The 23,800-nt window shown below is 45.5% G+C and overlaps 1 protein-coding gene and 1 long non-coding RNA gene across 2 annotated transcripts in view; both read left to right on the top strand.

Annotated features, from left to right (window-relative positions):
• LOC308471240 overlaps nt 1–23,800 on the top strand; it is a 213,737-nt gene that overhangs the window by 96,383 nt on the left and 93,554 nt on the right. The gene's annotated exons all lie outside the window — the stretch shown is intronic.
• SCN8A (sodium voltage-gated channel alpha subunit 8) overlaps nt 7,381–23,800 on the top strand; it is a 109,974-nt gene continuing 93,554 nt past the window's right edge. Inside the window, exon 1 of the mRNA XM_080994336.1 lies at nt 7,381–7,520. The gene's annotated coding sequence lies outside the window, so the exon portion shown is untranslated. The remainder of the gene's footprint in view (nt 7,521–23,800) is intronic.

Below are 23,800 nucleotides of genomic sequence, written 5' to 3'. Positions count from 1 at the left end.
GGCTCATGGGGCTCACCACCAATCCCCTTCTGGGGTTTCTTCCTGTCATAGCATACCAGAGGACTGAACTTCCATGGAATGGTAAATAGGAACTTCATTGGTTTTTAAAACAAACCCGGAAAATGGCAGTATGGAGATCATAACGCAAATTCCTATTGGTAGCTCAGTGATGAATAAACAAATAAGTCCCACCTCCCTAAATCTTTTTTCTTCTTCTGGAGTTATCAGAGATGGCTGTATCTTTTTTTTCAGGGGGGGTGGAATTATTTGGTGGAGGCGGGGAAGAGACTGGTGCTGAAACAATTCCTAGGAGAGCAGAAATGATAGAACAATGGTGTCTGTTAAGAGCTTCATATCATCATCACTTCTCCAGGTGTGCAGATTTTAGCTACTACACCGGGCCCCATTCATCTTCATGCATCTGTCTAACAGCAGGCAGTCAAAGGATGGAACTGAGTTAAAGACAAGTGCAGTGTGGCCTTAAGTAGGTTGGATATAACTGACCCTTGGAATTTCAAAATTACAGCCTGACCATGTCTTATAATACAGATGCTGGAGTCATCCGCTAAAACTAAGGTTTCGTTCTGTTTTTGAAAAGCACATGCTGGTTCTACCGAACTGAATTGCCACAGGATATTGTGTTAATACAAATGACCGTCCTAACTGGATTAATTCTGACACACCAAGTGAAACCTTCCTTTGCAGAAATTGCATATCTTGCACCATCACATGCCGGAGGTAAATGATACATCTTCCTAGCATGTGATACATCCATTCAGCTGACCCCATAAGGAGAAAGAATGCTGAGCAAAACTGACTCACACATTGCCAAAAAAAAAAAAAAAAGCATATGTTGAATGTTCTCCTGTGTAGGAATTGGCATGAAACCCACACGCATATCATTTCTTGAACATTGAGAAGGGGTGATGATAGCATGCACAGGAAACAGTAGCCAGTCTCAGTTTCTCACATCCACATGCAGCTTGGGAAGTGGATGATCATCAGATGTGACAGCCTGCACATGTTAAATCCCACTAGGAAGTACCATCTGTGTCAGAATTTTGTAACTGACTCTGAGAGGCAACGTTTCATTTCATTTTGTTTCACAGTCTTCTGTGCTATTTCTTCCTTCTCTTTTCCTTTGGATCACATTAGTGGTGAATTCTGTGTGTGCATATTTCATCTAAACAGGACCGTGTTGCACAACTTGCTTGTTTGAGCTACCTGTCGATATTTGGGGTCATTCTTTACCTGCCAGGCAGCTCTGGCATCATAGCAGACTCATCAAATCATAGAATCGTAAAGTTGGAAGGGACCACAAGGGCTATCTAGTCCAACCCCCTGCAATGCAGTAATCTTTTGCCCAATGTGGGGCTTGAACCCACAACCCTGAGATTAAGAGTCTTGTGATCTACCAGCTCATACCACACCCTGCAAGTGGATGGTGCAGACTAATGCTTCAGACATTCTGAGGAATAAAGGCAATTCGGTCTTGGGAGACAATCAAGTCTGGAGTGCAGAAAATGTTATGTGTGTGTCAGAGGCATAGCGGGCGGGAGAGGGCCATGGCTCCAGGAGCACATATTTTTAGGTGACCCAACAGGTAAGGGGCCCTGGCAGCTGAGTCATGGCAGCAGGCAGTTTGGTCTAGTGGGCAGGTGGGTGGAGGCAGCGGGCAAGGAGCCTGTTGAAGGTGAGCTCCATTCACCCTCCGTGCGTGCCCCCACCCCAGCTGCCCAGTCCACCAGGGGGGTGCAACACTTGCCCTGCCCCGGGTACTGGCTACCCACGCTACACCACTGGTGTGTGGAAGTCCCATTGAAATGAATGAAACCGAAGTAACCTCTTGATTTTAAAAAAAATATCTGAATTGTAGCCTGTGTGAAGTGTTTGAAGACTCAGTTGATGTACTTTGAGGAAAGCATGTTAAACATTGCTGAAGTGCTACACAAGCATTGCACACAATTTCTGCACCTGCTTATGATTGAAGCATGCACCCAAAAATCACATAAGGTTTAATGTGGATTAGCTAGTTCAGTTCCCTGCTCTATGGCAGGATATCCTGTCCATAATGCCAGATAATTCCCACAAGTGGAGTCTCTCCTATCTGTGGGGGTTCCTAACCGTCTTATACCTTCCTATACTTTAAAGTAATTGAGTCAATTCTGTCCTCAGTGGACAGGATGAACAACTCTTACTCCTTGGTTTCCTTCAGACATTCTGTAAATATTTGAAAACCGTCAGCATATTCTAGCTAAACTGTCTTCTCTCTAGACATTCGTTCTAATCCCTTTATGTTTAAAAGTTTCCTTGGGATCTTTTCTAGTTTGCTGTCATCTTACTTGAACTGTGACACTAGGAACATTTCTCCAGATAATAAGTTCAGGTACTTGAGCTGGACTTCAAATAAATAAATAAATAAATAGGTATGATTTGGCATTGTGGCTTTCACTTGTTCTTTTGTAGGAAATCCTTGCAAGCACAAGGTGCTAAATTTGGTACTTTAAAGGGGTTACCGGTAATTTGCATGCAGCCTCTCCAAAGGAATTTCTCCTTTGAAAGCCAGACCCTTATTTGGGTTCAATAACAAACCTGTGAGATTGGCTCCTGCAACACAGACGGTGATTTGCTTGAGTAAATTTGGTAAACTTCAAGGATCTGAACCTTGGCTTTCCTCATCCAGCCATAACACACTAACCATCACATCATCATGTTGCGTAATCCAAACAGTGTGTGTTCTTTATAACTAAATGTGGGAAACATAGGATTATTTTCCCTGCAGGGGACTAATTCTTGTTCAGTCAACTAGGATAGACATGCTCAGATTATCCTTTGACTTTCATTCAGTTAAAAATCTAGGATAAAACGGAATGACCAACTGTCCCAAACCAGCCCAGTTCCTACATTTCCTTTTCTTAATTGCCATACTCTCATTCCTACCTGAGAAACGATTTTGAGTGATTCAGTGGTGGCTGTTGTCTGCTGGAGCTGATGGGACGGAAGTCAGGGAGCTAAACCATAAGTGGAGACAAAACTACCAAAAGACAGAGCCAACTAATTCTCGTTTTGTTCCCATCCTCTTCCCTGCTGAGTTCTACAAGGGCAGCACTGAAATTAAGGAGGTGGAATCTGACAGACAGTGCCACTCTTGGACTGGCTGTAAGGTTTTGGGGGGATGGCTCTTTGCCCAAAGGGACCAGCCCCCACTGGTGTGATTCAGAAGCTTCCCACATTCCCAGTGGTACTTGCCCACTACAAAGTATCTTCTCTACCTTTTGGGATCTCATCAAATCTTAGGAGTTGGAGAGGACCTCAAAAGTCATCTAATCAAACCTGACAGGTAGCCATCCATCGTTTTCTTTAATTTAGTAATAATAATAATAATAATTTAAAATGTTATATCCTGCCCAGATTGCTGAGTTTCCCCAGCCACTCTGGGTGGCTTACAACATATATAAAAGCACAACTAAACACCAAACATTTAAAAACAAAATATCCTATACGAGCAACAAACAAACCAATAAATCAATAGAAACCAATAATAACAACAAAAATTAACAATAATAAAGAGTTTACAGTTATACCCAAATTAAAATAACCGCCAACCCCAACTAAACCTTTAACCAACATCAACCCGACAAAAACAAAACAGAGGAACCAAAATTAGAACCATTTAAAACATTTTAAAACATTTTAACCAGTTGCCCCAACCCAAGAGTGCATGCATGAGAATCAGAAGGTTGGCAGTTCGAATCCCTGCAACAGTGAGCTCCCATTGCTCTGTTCCAGCTCCTGCCAACCCTGCAGTTCAAAAGTATGCCAGTGCAAGTAGATGAATAGGTACAGCGGTGGTGGGAAGGTAGATGGAGTTTCCGTGTGCTCTGGTTTCCGTCATGTTCCATTGCACCAGAAGCGGTTGTCATACTGGCCACATGAGCTGGAAAGCTCTTTGTGGACAAACACCTGCTCCCTTGGCCTAAAAGCGAGATGAACGCTGCAACCTCATAGTCACCTTTGACTGGACTTAACCATCCAGGGGTCCTTTCCCTTTCCCTACCTTGCACGAGAAAGTAATGTGGGGGATTTCTAGATCTGAATAACCTGACTTCTAGCTTTGATGATGTTGCGTCCTGATGGCACATGCTTTGGCGATCCTCTGATACATAACTGATGCATATATCATTCCCCCACTATGATATGCGCCATCGATGTTATTTCCTTATGCTTTGAGAACATTACAAGTAGCGACAGAACATATCAATGCTGGTTAATGTACAAACGAGATCGTGTACAGAGGAGGGAGCAGGGACTGGAACAGATGGCCTTTGGATCCCTTCTCAGTTTGATGAATCTGTGATCCAGGGAGCCTTTGTAGAGTCATAGACATCCTCTCCCCTGACTTTTTTGGCACGAGCTCAGGCTTACACTGTGGGAATCGGGAATCAGGGGCTAGGTTGTAGCTCTAGCAGATAACCTATAGCTGAATAAACACGGTGGAACCAGGAGACCATGTGGCCCAGCTTCCTGTTGGCAGAGGTACACACAAGTTATTTGAACTGCTGCGTCTAGCACAGACACCCTCCCGTCTTTTGCTATGTCATAATCACTTTGATAAATTTCAATGTTCAGACCGAGTGACCCACCTGCTTGCATTGGAGATCTCTTTTGGTCATTCACACTGGAGTCAATCCTAAAAAGCGTGTCCCACACGAATCAATGTATATTTGAGGGAAACCGTAAGTTCATCCTTTTACATACATATAAGTTATATAGCTCTGTAATCTTAATTATATTTTATGGCCATATTGTTATTTTTGTTTTTAAAATGCCTTTTATTTATTTTTTATTTTTTGATGTATTCTTTCTCTCTCTCTTTTTACTTTCTGTAACATTCTTAATGAAATAATTAACATTATATATATAGTGGAAAGGGAAGTGTTGGCTCCTCCAGCATTTTGTCCCTCTGAGAGGCAATAGGTGCTGTCCCTTGCTCCTCTCGGATATGACCTCAGCACCCCAAGCCTTTCCTGATATACGATGCGTTGTGTGTGGGGAGCGTTCCAAACCAGGTGGACAAATTGTGATGGAAAAGTGTGTTTTTTAAAAACAAAAACAAAACCACAGCAGACTTTATCAACAGCTTCCCCCTCAGCCCTCTTGAATTTGTGCCCAGCATAAATACCTACGAATCCCCAGACACTGCCCTAAGTGTACTTAGCACCCGGCAGAGATGGCAGGTCCTCCCTCCGCTGCACATGTGGGCGCCCCAACCCCCCAGCTCCTTCGACAATAGCTGACCTGCTTAGCAAGCGGAACTCACCGCCACCCCCCCCCCCGCCCGGCACATGGTGGGGCTTGCCCGAGCCTCTCTCCATTCTGCCCAGAGTTTGGCCCGACATGGCCGAAGGGGGGAGATCCGGCCAACCCCCCAACCCCCACCCGCGTGCAGCTCGGCTTCCCCTGCCAACGCGGACCCTGCCGCTGCGCCCATCGTCGGTGCCGTCGGGCCTGCTGCTCTAACTCCCAAGAACTTCGCCTAAGTGAGTGAGTTTCTCTTCTCGCGGGGGGGGGGGGAGGTAGAGAGATAGAGATTAGAGACGGAGAGAGAGAGAGACCCTTGCCTCCTTCCGGAGGTCTCCCAACTTTTCTTCCCGCCAACTTTGCTTGGGGGCTGCGGCCCGGCCCCTGGGTTAGGGACCCTGGGTTAGGGAGCGGGGCTGCGTGGGAGGCGGGCAGGCGGGGGCGCGGAGTTTTGCCACGCTCCCTAAGCGTTCTGCTGAGAGTCATCAATTATGCAAGGGAACGGCGCGCTGCACTGGGGGGAAGGCAGGGGAGGCAGCGCACCAAGATGGCGACAACCGCAGTTTCTCCTGCAGCCTCCCCACCTCTGCAGTCCAGCAACGCCTTGCAGGAGTCGCGCTAGCGCCGAAGCCACAGTAAGTTGCACCGCCAGCCCGGGGGGGCACTCCAGCGTGATCGCAGGGACCGGGGGGTGGGCGGTGGGGGGACGAGGACCCGCGGGAATCCCACCCCCCAACAGATCTTCCTCCCCTTGGTTGGGATTTGAATTTAAAAAAACCCCAAAAATAAAAAACCTGAACCTGCCTCTTCTCTCCCTCCCTCCTTCATTCAACCCACCCCACCCCACCGCCCTCCACTTCCAGGCAGGGGCTTTGCCGCAGAGCGATTTCCCCGGAGCAGGGGCCGGTGCTTCTCTTCCAACCCCGCCTAAACAGACGCACACACTTTCCGACCTCCCCACTCTTGGGGGAAGAAGTGTGGGGAAGGGGGCTCATGGGCCCGAGCCTTGATGGCCCCAAGTCCAACAGTGGGAGATCGTTCTCTCTCCCCCCACCCCCCAGCCTTTTCAAGCAGTTCCCCAGATCGCGGGGGTGGGGGAATGCTTCCTAGTGCTATTCCTTTTCCATCACCCCCTCCCCGCGCCGTATAGCAGGCTTTCCCCCGTTTTCTTGCTCCCCCACCCCGGATTTCAGAGCGGTGCTGCTCTTGCTCCCCACTTGGGAAGCCCTCCAAAGAACGGGCTCCTCCTGGGTACTTGGAGGCTGGGTGGAGGGTCTGCTGCGCCCCCCTCGCCCTGCGCTCTCCTCTGCAGGGCTGCTGGCCAACTCCTACCTTTCCCCAGCCGAGGGAAGCCGATCCTTGCCTCCCCCCGCCTCCCCCATAGCCCAGCAGCAACCTCTCGAGCGTCTTTTTTTTTCTGCATTGGGAGAAGGAGCGCGGCGCCGACTTTCCGCTGCTGCAGGCAAGGCAAGGCAGGCCAGCATCTGGGGCGGGAGGCAGAGAGAGAGAGAGAGGTGAAGGTGGCGGCGGTGAGGGGGCTGGTGGAACTGGTGCATTCCCCCCCCCCCGTTCCAATCTCCTTTCCTATCCTTTAGCAGGCCACCTTTTTCTTGGCAAGGCTCCCTCATCCTTGAATCCGGGCCCTCTAGTCTGTATTGGCCTTCACACGGGGCTCATTTCAGCCCCAGATTGAAAAACAACTAACCCCAAAGCCCTCCCTCCCAAATCTTCCGCAAAACTCAGGGTCTAGAGCCTCCTTCACCCCTCCCTCTCCCCCCCCCCCATACTCCCAGTCTCGATCTCTTCCCCCCGATCTTTTTTTCTTCTTCGTCCCAGGGAGGGGGGAGAGGAACAGAGAACGAGGCTTCCTCCCATTAGGGGACTAACTTAGAGCTGTCATTATACACCCCCACACTTCTCTCCCTCCCCTCCCCCCCCAACGCATTCCCAGTGGACGAAGTGAAAGGACGGCAAGTTTTATCCTGAGTTTGGAGGAGGAGGAGGAGCAGGGGGTTGTCTTATTTGGAAATCTCCTTGGCTGGAGCCGGGGTGAGGGAGGCGCTCTCTCTTCCCCCACCCTTACCCCCGCCGCCGCCGCCTCGCTGTGCCTCTTGTGTCCACTCAGCCGATGTGGGGAGGACATAGGGGGCGTGGAGGACTAGAGGAAGTTGGAAAGGCCGGTGGGGGAGAGAGAGGATCCACGTTGCTGGAGATCAAAGGTGCATCGGTTTTGTTTTATTGTGTTGCAAAGGGCTGAGCAGGGGGGTGCTGAGAAGGAGCGCAGGCGGCGCAGCCCTTCTGGATGGGGGCAGAGACTGCAGGAGTCAGAGATCGCCCGCCTGCCTTCCCCATCTACATCTGCTGAGCGTGTTGCAAGAGCCCAGTGTGATGGGTACGGATGCATCTGGGTTTCTTAGGTGGGACAGGGAGGTGTGGGGCGAGGGGGTTGGGGGTGGACGGCCTGGCGATGTGGCCGCTTCGCGCTCTCGTCTCTTGCGCGCCGACTCCTAGGGAAGCGCTGCTTGCCTCTTGTCACACTGCAGCGTTCTCCTCCGCCGTGCGAACTCATGACCCTGGCGTCCTGCGCTCCATCGGAGACACCTTACCGGGTGTGGGGATGGGAGGCGGAGAGGGAGGAGTTACAGCGGCTTCCCCAAAAGACTTTCCTTTTGAATGGGGTTGTGGGGGGGAGAGGTGATTAGCTTTCGCTCTCTGCTGTCGCCGGCGTCTCCCCGTCATTGGGGGGGGGGGGGAATGCTTGTCTACTGTGTTTTACAGGGAAAGGGTTAAATCGAGGAGCGGTGGAAGAAAAGGAATGTTATTTAGGGTGTTTTATTTTTGAGATCTTCTCCCGGCCCCCATAAATTGATCACCACCTTCGGTATCCGCTTTTGCTTGAGGTTTTTATTCCTCTCCCCCCCACCCCCACCCGCTCTGTCTTTCTGCGGCGTTGGACTAAAGGGGAGAGCGGTTTAGGAACGTGGTGCTGAAATGGACAGCTCCCTGGACTCCGACGGGAAGGGGAAGAGATCTTCGTTACAAAGCGCGCAGATTTTTTTACAGGACAGGTTTTCTTGCGGGGGGTTATAGTTTGTTTTTTGTTTTTGTCTTTAATGGGCTGTGCGTTTTCTCTGTGTCGCTTGGGCCTATCCATTAGGACCTCACGCCAATCATCTAGGCTTTTGCTGGTGGTGGCGATGAGGGAAGAGAAGCAATTCCCCTTAAGAAAGCCAGGCTTCATTTATTTATTTATTTATTTAGTAACGTGGTTGCGCGCAGTTGCTTTTGAAAAGCATCCTCAAAGCGATCCCAGTGTCTTTATCAAATGAAAGAATTTCAAGGCTGTTTGATTCTAGCGTGGAGGTAGCAAAAGGAAACACCCGCATGTCCATAGGAATCTCTCCCCCCCCCCTTTGTAAAAGACGGTTGCATGATTACATCACAGAAGAAACATAATGAAGCCCAGTAAGCCCAGTAGAGATGAAAGGGGAGGACTTGAAAAACGGTTTTAAAAGCCATGGGCCCGTTGGGTGCCCTTTTGGAGCAAGTAACTCACTCTCTCTCTGTCTGCCTCAAGACTCCATCTGCAAAATGGAAATGATTCCATAACCCATTTCGCAAAATTACTGTAAGGGCCAGTGAGATATGAAATCACAGTGCAAAGCTAAGATTCCATATAAAGTATTAATAATAAATGGAAATTACAGATACCTTTGTTATAGATGTGCAATATGCCTTGTAGGGGCCTCTTGAAGATGCCTCCGGGTAGCAGTGACTTTGTATGGTGAACTGTGCTGTGTGTACTGGTTTGCCGCGTGGCTCAGGCCCCACTGTATAGTTCCTCTCCATGTCGCTGCAAGCTGCCACCCCAGGAAATTGCAGTGGCAGCACAATTTCAGCCCCAGTCAGGGCTGAATTATGTAGTGAGCAACCAGCATCACCTGGGTTGCTGCGTGGAGTTAACTGCCACACAGAATAGCCTCCGTGGTCCTATCACATTGAGAAATGCTCATTGGAGTGCATTAAGCATCTAGAAAAATGAACTGTTTCTGTCATAAAGTAGGTGCATTCGGCACCTTGTTATAGCCCCAGAGATATAATGACCCTTCTTCATTGTCACACTGAAGAGCCATCACCAGTATACTTCATGACAAACAGACATCTGGGCATCTGATCTGTCCAGCTGGAAGTCAACAGCTGTCATGTGGTGCTAGCCAGATGATTTCCTCTTTCATCCTAAACCTTTAAAATGGTATCTTAGCCCTATGTTGTCTGTTAGTCCATTCTGCTTGGTGGACCAGGCTGGTGCTTGATCCCTCTAGACAATGTAAACATAGTTTATTAGTTTTCTAATTATTTGAAAAGTTATTTGCAGTTCATATTGAATAGGTTTTAGGGTGGAATGTGTAGCCAATGGCCCAATCTTTTGTAACTAGAAATCACTACAGGTTTACACCTATCATTTTGTGTTACTGCAGCATGCTTCAGGGAGTGGCAAATTTATTTCAAGGACTTAATATTTCCAATGCTCTCCAATGGGTTAACATGTCAAGGAGATGGTTAGTAGCACGTGTTTGCAGGATGCTGACATTCTCTTACATGTTGATGTTTGACTGTGTGGGGTTAACCCAAACCTCACATGATAATGAAATCCTGAAGAAGTGTGCTTGCACACGAAAGCTCATACCAAGAACTAACTTAGTTGGTCTTTAAGGTGCTACAGGAAGGAATTTTTTTATTTCGACTATGGCAGACCAACACGGCTACCCATCTGTAAATGAAATCCTTGTTTGGTCTGCCCTCAGACTTTAAAACCCATTCTTTTAAGCCAGTTCCTTAGAGTCGGATTTCCACATTGAATGATGTAATATATGGATATATTTAGTCAGTAAGAATCTCCCAGCTGAAATCACTGGTAACGTCAACTGGTAAGTTTCTTCCAGTTACTGCCAGATGAAACTCGCTCGTGTTTAACTAATTTTTTTTTCTTTCAGAAAGAATCTATTTCTGATTGGAAATGATGATAAATTGGTTCCTCTTCTCTTAGGCAGCTTTGTCAATGGTTAATCATCATTGTAAATAGAACTGGATTTCAGTTGCTTGGAAGTAGGTAGTGTGATTTGGTGTAGCTAAGAATTTGGCTTACAAACATGTTCTGCTTTCATTCCAATTTAGAGGAAAATGATGCTTTCAGTGAGACATGTATAACTCCTCCATAGTGTGCCCCAAAGCAACTGGAGAAGCTATGTTTTGTGCAATTGGCCAACTTTCTATCCCCATGATCTGATTTGTTTTAATATATTGTTTTCTATAACATGGTACTAATATATATTGGTTTTCCCCAGTTACTTTAACGTTTCAATCATCCATTAATTAACCAGGCTCATTTTAACAGTACACAATCCATGCCAGTCATGCAATTTCCATTCGTTATTGATTACCTTCCTGTTACACTCTCTGACCATTGAAATATATTGAACACACTGGAATAAACGTATCCAGTGGTTTGCTCAGAGGAGTTTTGCAAGGTAAGGAGTGAGGTTAATGACACTGTGATAAATGGCGTTTCTGAACCATAGAACTACCAAAGACAGGGTCATCATTAAGTCCTGCCTCAAGGCAAGACCCCACCGATGTAGAATAAGCCACATGATCCCAAACTCATTGTGACACAAGCAGAAAGCAATTTTGATCAGATGCCTTCGAAACATACAGTTTCAGCTTACTCTAGCATTAGAAAATAAGTTGCTTAATACAAAAACGTGATAAAACAAGACAAATGTTGAGGCCACTAGCTAATCTGAATCATGAAGGATTTTTTCTTCTGTCCAAATAGCCATGAACATAAATTGGCATTCAGATGATGGTAGGGATGATGACAGTGGTCTTGGGTGGTCTGATGGGGTTCAGGTGTTTTAGTGTCAAGATAGAAAGTAAACTGCCTTTAAAATACTAGCTTTAATATAATCAAAGAGATTAACATTGACCAATTCCATTCCCCCCCCCGCCCACATTCACACCATATCACATGTCAGCGATTGTCCTCTTGCTGTTACTATTCCAAAGCCATTTCCTCAGTCCTGGTTCATTTTATCTGCTGAAACGTTGAGCCTTATTCATAAGTGTTGGAATAAATGCCTCCTTCACTACTTGTTTTCCACCTTACTGCTACAACCTGAGCTTTGTGTTGATTCACCCATTTAACTGGGGTTCTGTCATGTTGTCTTCTGCTTTGATTATCAGCCTCCTTGCTAGCCAGTTCTTCCTTCTCTTGGTTTAGAAGGCATAGGAAACTAGCCTAATCTGCACCCGATGGTGCAGCTTGATGATCCCATCCCAGTTCTTAAAGTAAAAAATATGTGGACTTAAAGGTGTTAAGGCAAATACCCCTCAGTAATGAAATAAGGAGTAAGTCTCTCTCACACTCACTCTGACACATACATATATTTCTTGAAACTTTGTGTATTGGTAAGAACTTCCTGAGTATAGTGGCTACTTAGCTAAAGATTAATATGTAGTACACTGAAAGTTTTTGTTTGTTTTGTATCTCTGGGGATGACAAGGTTGCCCAGATCAAGAATAAGAACCTAAGAGAACATCAGACCAGTGGTCTGCTCTCACAGTGGCCCATGGGAAGCCTGTAAGCAGGATGTGACCACAATAGCACTCTCACCTTCTGCAGTTTCCAGCAACTTATATTCAGAAGTACATTTTCTCTGACAGTGGAGATAATATGCTTTAGAATCTGTGCTAAGATGAGGCTTTCATAAGGGCATGTTATCTTACATTTGTTTCCTGTGGGATTCTAGTACCTTTCTCTAACCCAGGGGTTCCCAATTAGCTAATTACTGAGGACCCCCTATTTTTCAAAAGCCAAGCCAGGGACCCCCTACTTTTGAAAATGGTGATAACTCTATGGTAGTTACCTCTTCAAAGCATTTTTTTGAACAAAATGTGGGGTAGCCCCTAAAAAGCAAAGGGTTTAGGTATACTATATAAAAACAACAACACAAACCATAAAATGTGGGATATTATCATGCAAAAATGACAAAAAATTAGTTGGGGGGAGGGCAAGGGATGGGCTGTGGACCCCCTGGGTGCTTTCCGCGGACCCCTAATTGGGAACTACTGGTCTAACCCTTACATGATACCAGCGCCAGGGTCAAGAAACTCAGTTTGATAATCCAGTCTGGCATGTCTCATGGTTATGATTTTAAGGAAGCCAAGGGAAACTCGTTTAGAGAGGAGATTATCTGTAAAGCAATTGGTATGTAGACCAGCCATCACCTGTTGCTGCCTCAGTGGCCCTTTAGCAAAAAATCTGTCCTGGACCAGGACAGGAATGGGTGGAGGATGCAGGTGCTCATTCACAGCATTCTTCTCATCTAAAGAATGTAGTGGACCACATACAAAATAAAGAAAAGTGCTAAGAATACACAACAGTGCCATAGCAGCTTAAGCAACACTCTGTCTAGCCCAGTATCCAGGAATAAAGAGCAACCGTTACCAAGTGTTTCAAAGGTTGTCTACAAGGAACAGGAGACAGTTTGGGCAACATCATATGTGCATAAAAGTATATTGTGGACTGTGTGCATGCACACGCCACAGTTCTCAAGAATCACAGCAAAAGTGTAGAATGGGAGACTGTGTTCAGAATCTAGCTTAATGACAGTGTCAGCTTTCACATCCTTAGGGTTTTGTTTTCGTTTTGTTTTATTTTAGAAGTTTATAGCCCCAGGGGGTATCAAGATGTTGTGGGCAAAGCCTGCTAAAATCTCAGAAGACAGAGGGAGGGCTGAATAATTTTCCTGATAAAACTCAATGCTCTGCATAGATCCTTGTCTCTGCCCTGTGAGCACTGGACCCAAACGAAAACAGTAATAATTTCAGAAAACTCTATGCAAAGTAAAAATAAATTATACTCATTTGCTCAAACTGCATAATATATAGATGCTTTTTCAAAGGTTGCCTTTAATAGGGATTTATTGATTGATTGAGGAATACATTCAGCCCTGGTAAAGAATAATTTCCCTGAGGAAGAATAATTATATTGGACAATAATATGCCTTCATTCATTTTGAAAGAATTGTATGCCACTTTTTCTGCCATAATGGTATTCAAGGCTACCTAGCAAAGTTTCATTAAAAAACATCATAAACGAAAACGGCAACAAACAAGAGAGCATAACAACAAATAAAAACACTACCACACATTTACAAACTTCAGAAACCAATAGGTCGTGTCTGCAGTCCAGACTGAGCATGCAGCATGACTGAGACTAAAGTCAAACACCGCAGTAAATTAAGGATGCAGTTCTGTACCCACATATCTGGAAGTAAAGCCTTGTTGAACTCAATAGGATTTGCTTTTGAATATAGAAGGAGGGGATTCTGCTGTAAGCTACCAAAATCAACCAACCAAAGCCCAAGTAAACGACAAGGTCTTATCCTGGTTCCTAAAAGATAGTTAGAAAGGTGTGAGGTAGGTCTCTCTTGGGCACAAAGTCAGGGTGCTGCTACAGCAAAGGGCCTCTCCTTGGTAGTGACCAAATGGTCCCATCATACCCAATGAAGATGTGGCAGATTTACTTAGCCCTAGCTGAGGTTGATTCTGAAGGAGGCCAGGCCAGTGACTCACCCAGAGACACAGCGAGCAGCCAAGGTGTTCTGAGTTCCCAGGAGCCTTGATTTAATTTCTTTCTTTCTTGCAGCATACTGGCATTTCTCTCAAAGCTCAACCCTGCACACCATTTCAGAATTGCTGCTTTAGGATGTGTATGTGCACATTATAACTACTTCTACAGTGGCTATATTGATTTTAAGGACAGCTGTGCACGCACAAAATGTGTCTCAGGGGACCAGTACAAATTCCAGGGTACGTGTGTGCCAGGTCTATTTCCTTCCCTGATTTGGCTTCAATTTAATTTATACTGGCTTGTGCTCTGAGCTACAGCTTTCACCCCATTTGCCATCTTAATACTCATGTATGTGTCTGGACCTGTCCAAATATGTCTAGCCCAAATTAGTTTTGAAATACACAAACTCAATATCTCTCCCAATGAGAATCTCCCTTCCCACATTGCTCTCAAAGAGGAGTTGCTGGTTGCTCATGAGCAACTGGTGCATTTTTTCTATGTAGGAGCGGAGAGAATTTGTTCTCCTTCTTTTCATCGTTTTTTCAGCTTTGATACCCATTTGGGAGCAGATGGGCACCCTGGTGACGTATGGAATTTGTGGGGGAGAAATCCAGAATAGCGCCCAGCACGTTATAAGGCTCAAAGTGTGATTTTTAAGCTGCTTGTTTGAAAGCCAGGTGCATTGAACTCAATGGGGCTCCCTGTCAAAGTAAGAGAGCAAGGTTCTAGATTCTTATGGTTCTCATCATAGGCAACTTATAATGCATGAAAACAACTAGTGGCCTAGGACAGTCATTTCTTTAACCAAAGGTCGGGGGGCCTGGATGGCCAATACAATGCAGATGGGAAAACATGGGTCAGAAAGTTGCCTCTGTATATGGATTTCCTTTGATAAGGGCAATTGTTTTTAAGACTGAGCTGTTAGAAATGCTTTGCTTGTGGTTTTGTTCTTGAAGTGGTTGAATAGCCAACTGCTACAGGAGTTATTGCTAGATACCTCCCGAAGTCTTCAGCTGCTATTATTTTTAAGACGATGGGACACATTTTCATGACGTTCTTCCCTAAAAGTGAGATCTGTTTTTCCTGCTCATGTTGGGGTCCTATTTTAGTATAACATACATACCGTATTGGCCCCAATATAAACCGCACCCGAATATAAGCTGCACCTTTAAAATTTGCGGTGGGGGGGGGAGATAAGACCCAAATATAAGCCTCTCCCTTAAATTCCGCAGGTACTCACACCCGTTCCCTTTTACCGTATGTCTGTTTCAGCAGCGATATTGTAAAAGCCAATTTTTGTAAGGTCGCAAATTTAAGCTGCACTTTAACTTTTCATGGTCAGAATTTGGAAAAAAGTGAGGCTTATATTCAGGCCAATACAGTATATATACACCAAGTTGGTGCAAGTGATAGGCCAGAAAAGTGAAGCGCTCCCAACTTGTCTGAGTCACTGAGATATTGCGGGGGCAAATGCTGTCTGGATTTTGGAAAGGAGAAATCACTGGAAACTTAGGCTGTTTTGTAGTATTTGGGTTATTTACAAATATACAAGCAGAGCATAGATGGAGGCAAGCAGCTTATTAAACACTCCTAGTAACAAGGCAACAGAACTGCTGCCTCACATCAAGCCCCCAGAGAGAGTGGGACACAGCACTACCACCCCCACCCCCAGTCTGCTTTCACCTTCAACTTGCCCTTTCTCTGCCTCTGTTCCAAATGGCTTTCCCCTTCCCTTTACACGTACAGATCTTAAGTCAGCATGCCCTCTCCCCCACTCCAGGAATAGAGAAGGATGAGATGAGTCGCCTTTCCCAAATAGCTGCCACATTTCATGCATTCCCTCTATGGCCTCCCATAAAAGAGACATCCATTGAGCATCTTGGCCAATGCAAAAGACATGAGGAAACATGCTAAAGGAGAGTCAGCTTGACTTTTGCCAAGGAAAACTGGGCTTCACCAGTCTTTGCTGACGATTCCTTAGAATTCTCAATCTCATGGATAGTGGCGAGTCTGTGGTTTTTGATAGACAGACCTTTTTCTGCATGGATTGTTGAAGAGCCTTTCAGAAGGAACCTCACAATCGGTCCCTAAGAACTGTAAACTGTTGTGGGACCTTATGTGGGACCATTGCCTGGCCAACAAAGATAGGAACCTAAAGGTAAGGGATAAGGCATATTCAGTTCCTAACATGGACTTCTTATATACCTGCTCACTGGTGTTTTGCAGAAATGCAGGGCTTCACATGGCTCTTCCTCTCCTGTAGGACATACAAGAAGCCCAGTCTGGCAAGCATAGGGATGTTGAGGCAGTGGGAGGTGTCCTCTCACACTTCTCACTTGCCGTCTTCCATAGAATGCAGAGGCGCAATGACATTAGTAAGTATTATGGGTTGGATCCAGGTTATTTAGAGTAGACTCACTGAAATAAGTGAGACCAAGACAGTGACCTAATTCAGTTCTTTTGATTGCTAAACCTTGATCCAACCCAGTGATATTGTTTTCTATCTACAGAGAATGCAAAAAAAAATATAAACCTTTGAAGAACCATTGAGAACACATTCAGCTGCCTAAGACTAGGTCAGACTATCAGCCCATCTAGCCCAGGAATGTCCCACAGCAACTCTTCAGACGGTCTTGGAAAGAGTTTTTGCTGATCTTCTCCTACCTGATTCTTTTGACTTGAGATACCAGATTTGCATGCAGCATGTGTGTTGCACCACTGAGATATGGCTCCTCCATGGAGATGCTGATAGTAGAAGATACACTTGACCAATGACTGCTAAAGTCAAAGCACAGCAGTTATGGAATATCATGGACAGAAGAAAGTTACACAAACAATTCTTTGTACAGTGGAGCAGGCAGGGGGCTTTAGCATACTCAGAGGCAGAACCCTCGATCAAGCAAGAGAAACAGATGTGATTCTTAGAAAATGCCTCTCCATGTGCTGTAACTAGGTTTCTTTTCTCCCCTACCTCTGCTCTTTCTAACCTTTCTGCAGAACAAGCTGGATAGTGGCTCCTGGTTATCAGAAAGAATTATTAGGGGATTCTTGATCTGTATATAGCTTACAGGAGAAGGGGTTGGTAGGGGATTCCATGGGAAAGGCATACTATGATTTAGAATCTGGGTTCAAGTTACGTACCACTGCTCATGCAGAAGCCTATAAATAATCTTTTCTTTTTATTGTTGCTTCTCTGCTTTGCAGTTCTGTAACACTAGATACTTCTTAATGCAGACTTATAAAAATGGGATTGTGGTATCCGGCAATATTTCATTTCATTTCCTTAAAAATTCCCAGTATAATTTGCATGTTTGAGTGACCATGAATGGAGTTTTCTGATGAGCTGACCACAATTATTTCAAGAGATGATCTCCCAGTATCAGTTACCCTTGGAAGGCTGCCTTACATGTGTCAGTATTTTAAGATTATTTTCAGTTATGGTGACAGCAATAGCAACAGGCTACAGTTGGTGATAACAGTGATGTTGGATCCGTACTTTTGTTAGATGAGCAGTCTGTGCCTGGAGTGGAAGTTAAGGCTCATCCCCACCTCTCAAGTGTTCCTGATTAAACACCCCTTTACATCCCTTCCTGGACACCAGTAGCTGCATCCATTTTTGCAAATGGAGGCCCAATGCCTCCCTTTCTCTTGCACAGGTGAGACTATTTTTTCCACCAAACCCAGCACTGTCTACTCTGAATGGCAGTAATGCTCCAGGATTATTAAGAACAGGTCTTTTGTATCATTTGAGATCCTTTTAACTGAAGACATGAGGGAATGAATCTGGGACATTCTGCATGTAAAGCAAGGACTCATGGCCAATCCCACAGAGCTATGGCCCTCATTCTGCTTCCCCAAGCCAATTTGCATGGGTTTGCTTAGGAAGAGAGCCCAGGACATCTCCCACCCAACATGAAAATAATTCCACTAGATTAGGGATAGCCTTCCAGTTGTTGGGCTTCCCAACTCCACAGCCCTAGCCGACATTGCCAGTTGCCAGGAATGACAGGGACTGTAGCCCAATTGCACCTGCAGGGCCACAGGTTCCCCTAGTTTAGGGGAATCGTTGGCATTTGGGGTGTGAAAGGTCCTGGGTTCACTTCCTAGACATGCCCAGGCAATTAGGGGAGAGAGTCTAAGCTCAGTGGGATTGGCAGAAGGTCCAAGCTTCACTCGCTCTCCTCCTCTCCAGTTCAAGGACAACAAGCCTGAGTTTGCAGAGTGCTTGTACCACACAAAATAGAGCTGGGAATAAACCCTCCCTTTAAACATCCATCCTGAAGGCACCAAGATCCTGATAATTGAGGTTTTGGGTATGTGTATCCCCATTCAGTCTAAAACGTAGCACATGCATGCAGAGCACAGAAGCAAGTGTACTAGGTTTTAGTACACACTGTCACTCCTGTGCCTTGCAGTGTTTGAAATTAGCCAGGCGCCAGGCGCATTTTGCTCCTGGCTTTCAGCCACTTGTGACCAAATGAAGATGCCTGGGTTCCAGGATGGCGCCTGCCATCTCCACCATCTGGGGATCATTGGATCTGGACTGTTTTCACACACTAATGCCCCATCCTGTAGAATTTTATCTATTTTATGTGCACAATCGGGATGATTTTCTGGAACCCACTTGCTTTTTCTGTGCAGCATGAGCAAGAGCAGACACCATTCAGAAAAAGAGGTGGGAACAGGCCAATATATATGTGGACTGTCCCTGGATCAAGTGATGGTTCTTCTTGTAAGTTCTCAAAGTTCTTAACCTAGCTCAAGGTTGTCGTCTGAACGAGCCAGACATTTAACTGAGAATCCATCACAGTCAGTCCATCATTTGAAAAATAAGACTTGAGAGCCGTCTTGCCCCAAAATGGCAACTAGACATTCTGTTTTAGCAACTGCAACCTTGGTTTATGGAGCCATGTGGCGCCTATCTTATAGAGCTGAGTTTCTAACATTGGCTGCCTTGTGTACCCCAAGGTATGCAACTGCCTGCTTCTGGGTGTGCTGTCCCTGGGCAAGAGGGAAGAGGAGAAGGCGGAAGGTAGAAAACCCCTCCTATTTTGCAAGAGTTCGTTTTCTCATCCAACCAGCCCCTTCACTTGCCCTTGCTGCAGATGAGTCTTCGAGGCACGGATGCAAGGCAGATCACAAAATCCCTTGGCTAAGCAAGAATGTGTCCACTAATAGGCGATAACGGTGGGGGCGACATGAGGTGAACTTATGTGATAGGAAGCTGTGAGCACTGTGCTACTTCTAATTAGTGCATTAGGTATGCAGAGGCAGCATGCGAGGAATCACAGGTGGGGAGAGCGCTGTTGTGCTCATGTCTTGCTTGTGGGTTTCCAAGTGGCATCTGGTTGGCCACTGCGAGAACGGATGCTGAGCAAGACGAGCCTTTGGTCTGAACCAACAGGGGTCATCTGTTCCTATGCAGGTGAGGACAAGGGGAGAACATTTGGGGTATCATATGCCTGCTATTTCTAAAAGGGGGAAATACATGGCAGAAGGAGAGAAATAAGGAGGAAAAGAAAGTATTACATACTTGGAGGCTTAGGACTGGAACAGGATCTAATTCCAGCATTTCTTTGTGGGATTCTCTGTCTTTGCATTGAAGAAATGTAATAAAATGGACCTGCCCAACGCACAGAGATGCTGCGAGAATGAATGAAATTGTCTGAGAATATAAATCGCTTTGCCTACTCAAAGGTGTCATAAAAACTACATGTATTAATTTTGTTTAATGAGCATCTAATGTGACACACACAAACACACAGCCAGCTTAGAGACATGAGTATTTGATCATTATTTATTCTGTGGTGAAATGTACATTGCATATGTAAGATTCTCCCCAAGGGAGAATTGTAAAACACATACACAGACACTCACACTCACACTCACACTCACACGTGTGTCCTCACTGAAGCATGGATCCGACCTCAAAATTTTCATCTGTTCATTTATTTTGAACAATGGACTTTTAATTATTGATGGTAATAACTTCATAATGCAGCACTAAATGGACTGTAGGGAACACTTGAAAAAATAATGTGATGCTGGTAATGGAAGGAAGGCCTTGCTACAGTGCCCTTTTGAAAATTAAATAATTGAAGCAGGCATATACGCAGATCTGTTCATGGATAGTGCTTTCCTGAACCCCACAATTCCATCATGGAGGCATCTAGGTAAGCTATCAAACCTTAATCAGCGGTTTTCTAACTCAGCTTCTTAACACATCTCCTTTACTCCAGTCGTACTGCAGTGCATGGCTTTCTACACTGGTTGTTGCAATAGACCCCAGAGGTGAGAAACCTGTGGCTCTGCAGTTTTTGCTGAACTCCAAATCCCATTAGCCCCAGCATGGCAACTGGTCATGGATGTTGGGTCCTGTAGTCCAACAACATGTGGTGGACCACAGGTTCCTCATCCCTGCCATAGACCTTTACACGGATTAGCCGCTGATAACTAAAAATCCGATTTCTCAAAATCAAATCAATAGGCCACATTTTAAAGCCAATAAGTTGTGGTCCTTGACAATACCCATATAGAAGTACCGTAAGTCTCGCTGAAATCAAGAGCGTTTACTTCCCAGTATGCAGCTATAGGTATGCATACAGAATCCAAACTCTGGTACAAAGATTGCTGCAAATGGAACATTTTTACTAGCTTTGTCTGGGTTTAGGAACAGTCCTTTGGCAAATTCTGGATGTTAAAGCACTACTTGTATGGCAAGACTCAATTCTTGCTTAACATCCAGATTCTAAATTCATTTCGGTTAGATCCAAGCAACGGCTAATCTGCTTACTTTATATATATTTTTAATTGTTAGGGTTTATTGCAACTGTATCCTTGCAATCTGATCCCGTTTACTCAAAAGTAAACCCCAGAGTATTCAGTGGGGGCATACTTGCAAGTAAACGTGCATAGGACTGCAGCTGGAAGCTCCTCTTGTCATAACGTCTTGGATCAGCTTCAGCCAGTGGTGCTTCGGTGTGGAGCCAGGATATTTGGAGACGTTCAGCCTCCTACATTCTTGCTCAGCACTTAAGGAGAGCCCTGCTGGATTAGGCAAAAGCTCCATCAAATCCAGCATCCTGTTTTCCACAGTGGCCAGCCAGGCGCATCTGGAAAACTTTAAGCAGGGTATGGAGGCAATAGCCTCCTCTTGCCATTGCTCCACAGGCACTGAAAGGTATTGATGGACCTATCCTTTTCGGCCTTTTTGATTAATAACGTTCTGTAGGTAAATAATGGCAATACCACTTTGAGAAATGGCAGCACCGTCTTTCCTAGAGGACACACAATTAGGTAATTTGGATAAAGCTGTATGTGAAATGTGTCGCTCCTGATAAACCCAAGGAAAGCACCCGCCAGTTAAATACATGCAGCTACTGACACAATCAAAACCTAGAAACCATATGCATAGTGCATAGCTGTCAACCGTCCCTTATTTGGCGGGAAACTCCCTTATCCCAGCGCCGTTTCCTGGTGCTCTCCCTTATTGATGATGTCCCTTAAATTTCCCGGGTTTCAAAGGAAGCAGCTCCTCTCCCTTCCTCCTTGCCGGCCAGGGAGGAGGGAGGCTTCAACTGTGTTGCTTGGGATTAGTTGCTTGCTAAGGAGTCTAAGAACGACTGCAGGGTGGAGCTTGCATACCTTGTGCCGATCAAATCGGCCGCGTTGCCTGGGGACTCGCCTTTGCTCAGTGCTTCCCAGCGGAAAGGTGACGGTGGTTTTCCTTGCTGCATCCCCTTTGCTGGGTTGCTGCGCTGTGGGAACCACCGCTTGAGGCTTCGTTTGGCTGCTGGCTGGGCTTTCTCCCTTTGGCTCGGAGGGGCTCAGAAGTTGAACATACCTGTGCTCGGAATCGGATGGATACGTCATCGACGGCCCACTCACCCTTGCTGGGGAAAAGGTCTGTCTGGAGCAGGGGCACATGGTGGGGAAAAAGGAAAGGAGTTGGTTGAGTACAATGGCGGGCGGCGATCTCGTGTGAGAGGGGACTTTTGGATTTGTTTTGGAGGCTCCCTCGATTGACTGTTATGGGGGGAAGGGAAGGAGCTGTTTGGCTAAAATCCCTTATTTTGGCTGCTGATCCCTTATTTTCAAATCTGTAAGTTGACAGCTATGCATATATCAAGCGTAACTGAGCTGTAGAAAAGACTTGACAACCTGAAAAAAGAACAATGCACACACTTTTGTAAACCAAAAAACTCTTTAATAAAAATATATATTTTTTAAAAAGTGTACAGTAGTTAGGAAGGTGAGTGTGGGCAGGTCTGCATTCTAACATAAACTCACCAAATTCACAGATCCTGATTAAATGGATTGGAATGTGGTCTGCTTTGGAATCTGGTTTGAGAGTTGTCTTTTAGATTCTTCTACCCTGCCTCGGTTTTTTCAGGTCGTAGGTCACTTGGAACAGCTGGAAAGATGTTCTAAGGGAGCAGACATCTTTTCCCCACCTCATACAGTTTACCTGGAAGGGATGACAGGTCATCACAGGTATTTGGGGCCACATTTTTACACATATATGACAGTTTCTGCACTTTCCAGCTAAAATGGGAAGGAGGGAGGGAAAGAGGCAGCCTCAGGCTAAAATGTTATTATATTTTTCCAAAGAATTTTGTGTGGAATATATATATATATATAGAGAGAGAGAGAGAGCTGCATGTGCAAGTGGTATATCAGTATGTGAAATTGTCATGGAGAGAATTTAGACCTGCCCTCGTCTAAATTCAGAGATCATTATTACAGGTATTTATCTGGTTGATCTTTAGATTAACTGGAATTATGTAGGGTCACTCTCGCCCTGTTTCTCCCTCTGACACACACACTGCTTTTTATTTTATTTGGGTGAGGTTGTTGATTATTCTGTTGATGGATTTAATTGGACTGATGAATCTATAGTGTTCATATTTTAATGAGAGGGATTGTTGCGTGTGCGCCTGTGTGCGCTGTTCTTGTAAGCTGTCCTGAATGCCCTTTTGGGGTTGAAAGGGAAAAGCAAACAGCACCGGCAGGTCTGGCCCTACCATAAGGCAGAGTGGCAGAGTTGCCTCAGGTGGCAGATGTCAGGGGAAACAGCAGAAGCCTCCTGCCTACAACTGTTGCTGCTGAGCTTACCTGTATGTGCCGCACAGCTTCTCATGCACCTCCTAAACTAGCCTGCTGACCCCAGTCTGCTACTGTATGTGGAATAGTGGAAGGGGGTTCTTGTCCTTTGCCTCAAGCAGCAACATGTGTTGGGACAGTCCTGAGCACTAACGTCACATGCTGCATGTGCCCCTTTCCCGTCAGAGGGTATGCGATGGCACTTTTCACCAGGCACTTTTCACTTCTATATGGTTAACAGTGTTGGAAACTCAGATACAGTGGTACCTCGGGTTAAGTACTTAATTCGTTCCGGAGGTCCGTTCTTAACCTGAAACTGTTCTTAACCTGAGGTACCACTTTAGCTAATAGGGCCTCCCGCTGCTGCTGCCGCACCGCCGCCACACGATTTCTGTTCTCATCCTGAAGCAAAGTTCTTAACCTGAGGTACTATTTCTGGGTTAGCGGAATCTGTAACCTGAAGCGTATGTAACCTGAAGCGTATGTAACCCAAGGTACCACTGTATATCATCTAGGTGCCACATGGCTCCTTAAACCAAGGTTGCAGTTGCCAAAACAGAATCCTTAGTTGCCATTTTGGCGTAAGATGGCTCTCAAGTCTTATTTCTCAAAGGATGGACTGACTGTGACAGATTCTCAGATAAGTGTCTGGCTTGTTCAGACAACAACCTTGAACTAGATTAGGAACTTTGAGAACTTAAAGAAGAAAAGTCACTTGATCCAGGGACAGCCCATATATATATATATATATATATATATATA

Source organism: Podarcis pityusensis (assembly GCF_964106645.2).
Source record: "Podarcis pityusensis genome assembly, chromosome: 2".
NCBI lineage: Eukaryota > Metazoa > Chordata > Lepidosauria > Squamata > Lacertidae > Podarcis > Podarcis pityusensis.
The sequence above is the reverse complement of the archived record's forward strand: the minus strand, read 5'-3'. Positions and strand labels throughout refer to the sequence as shown.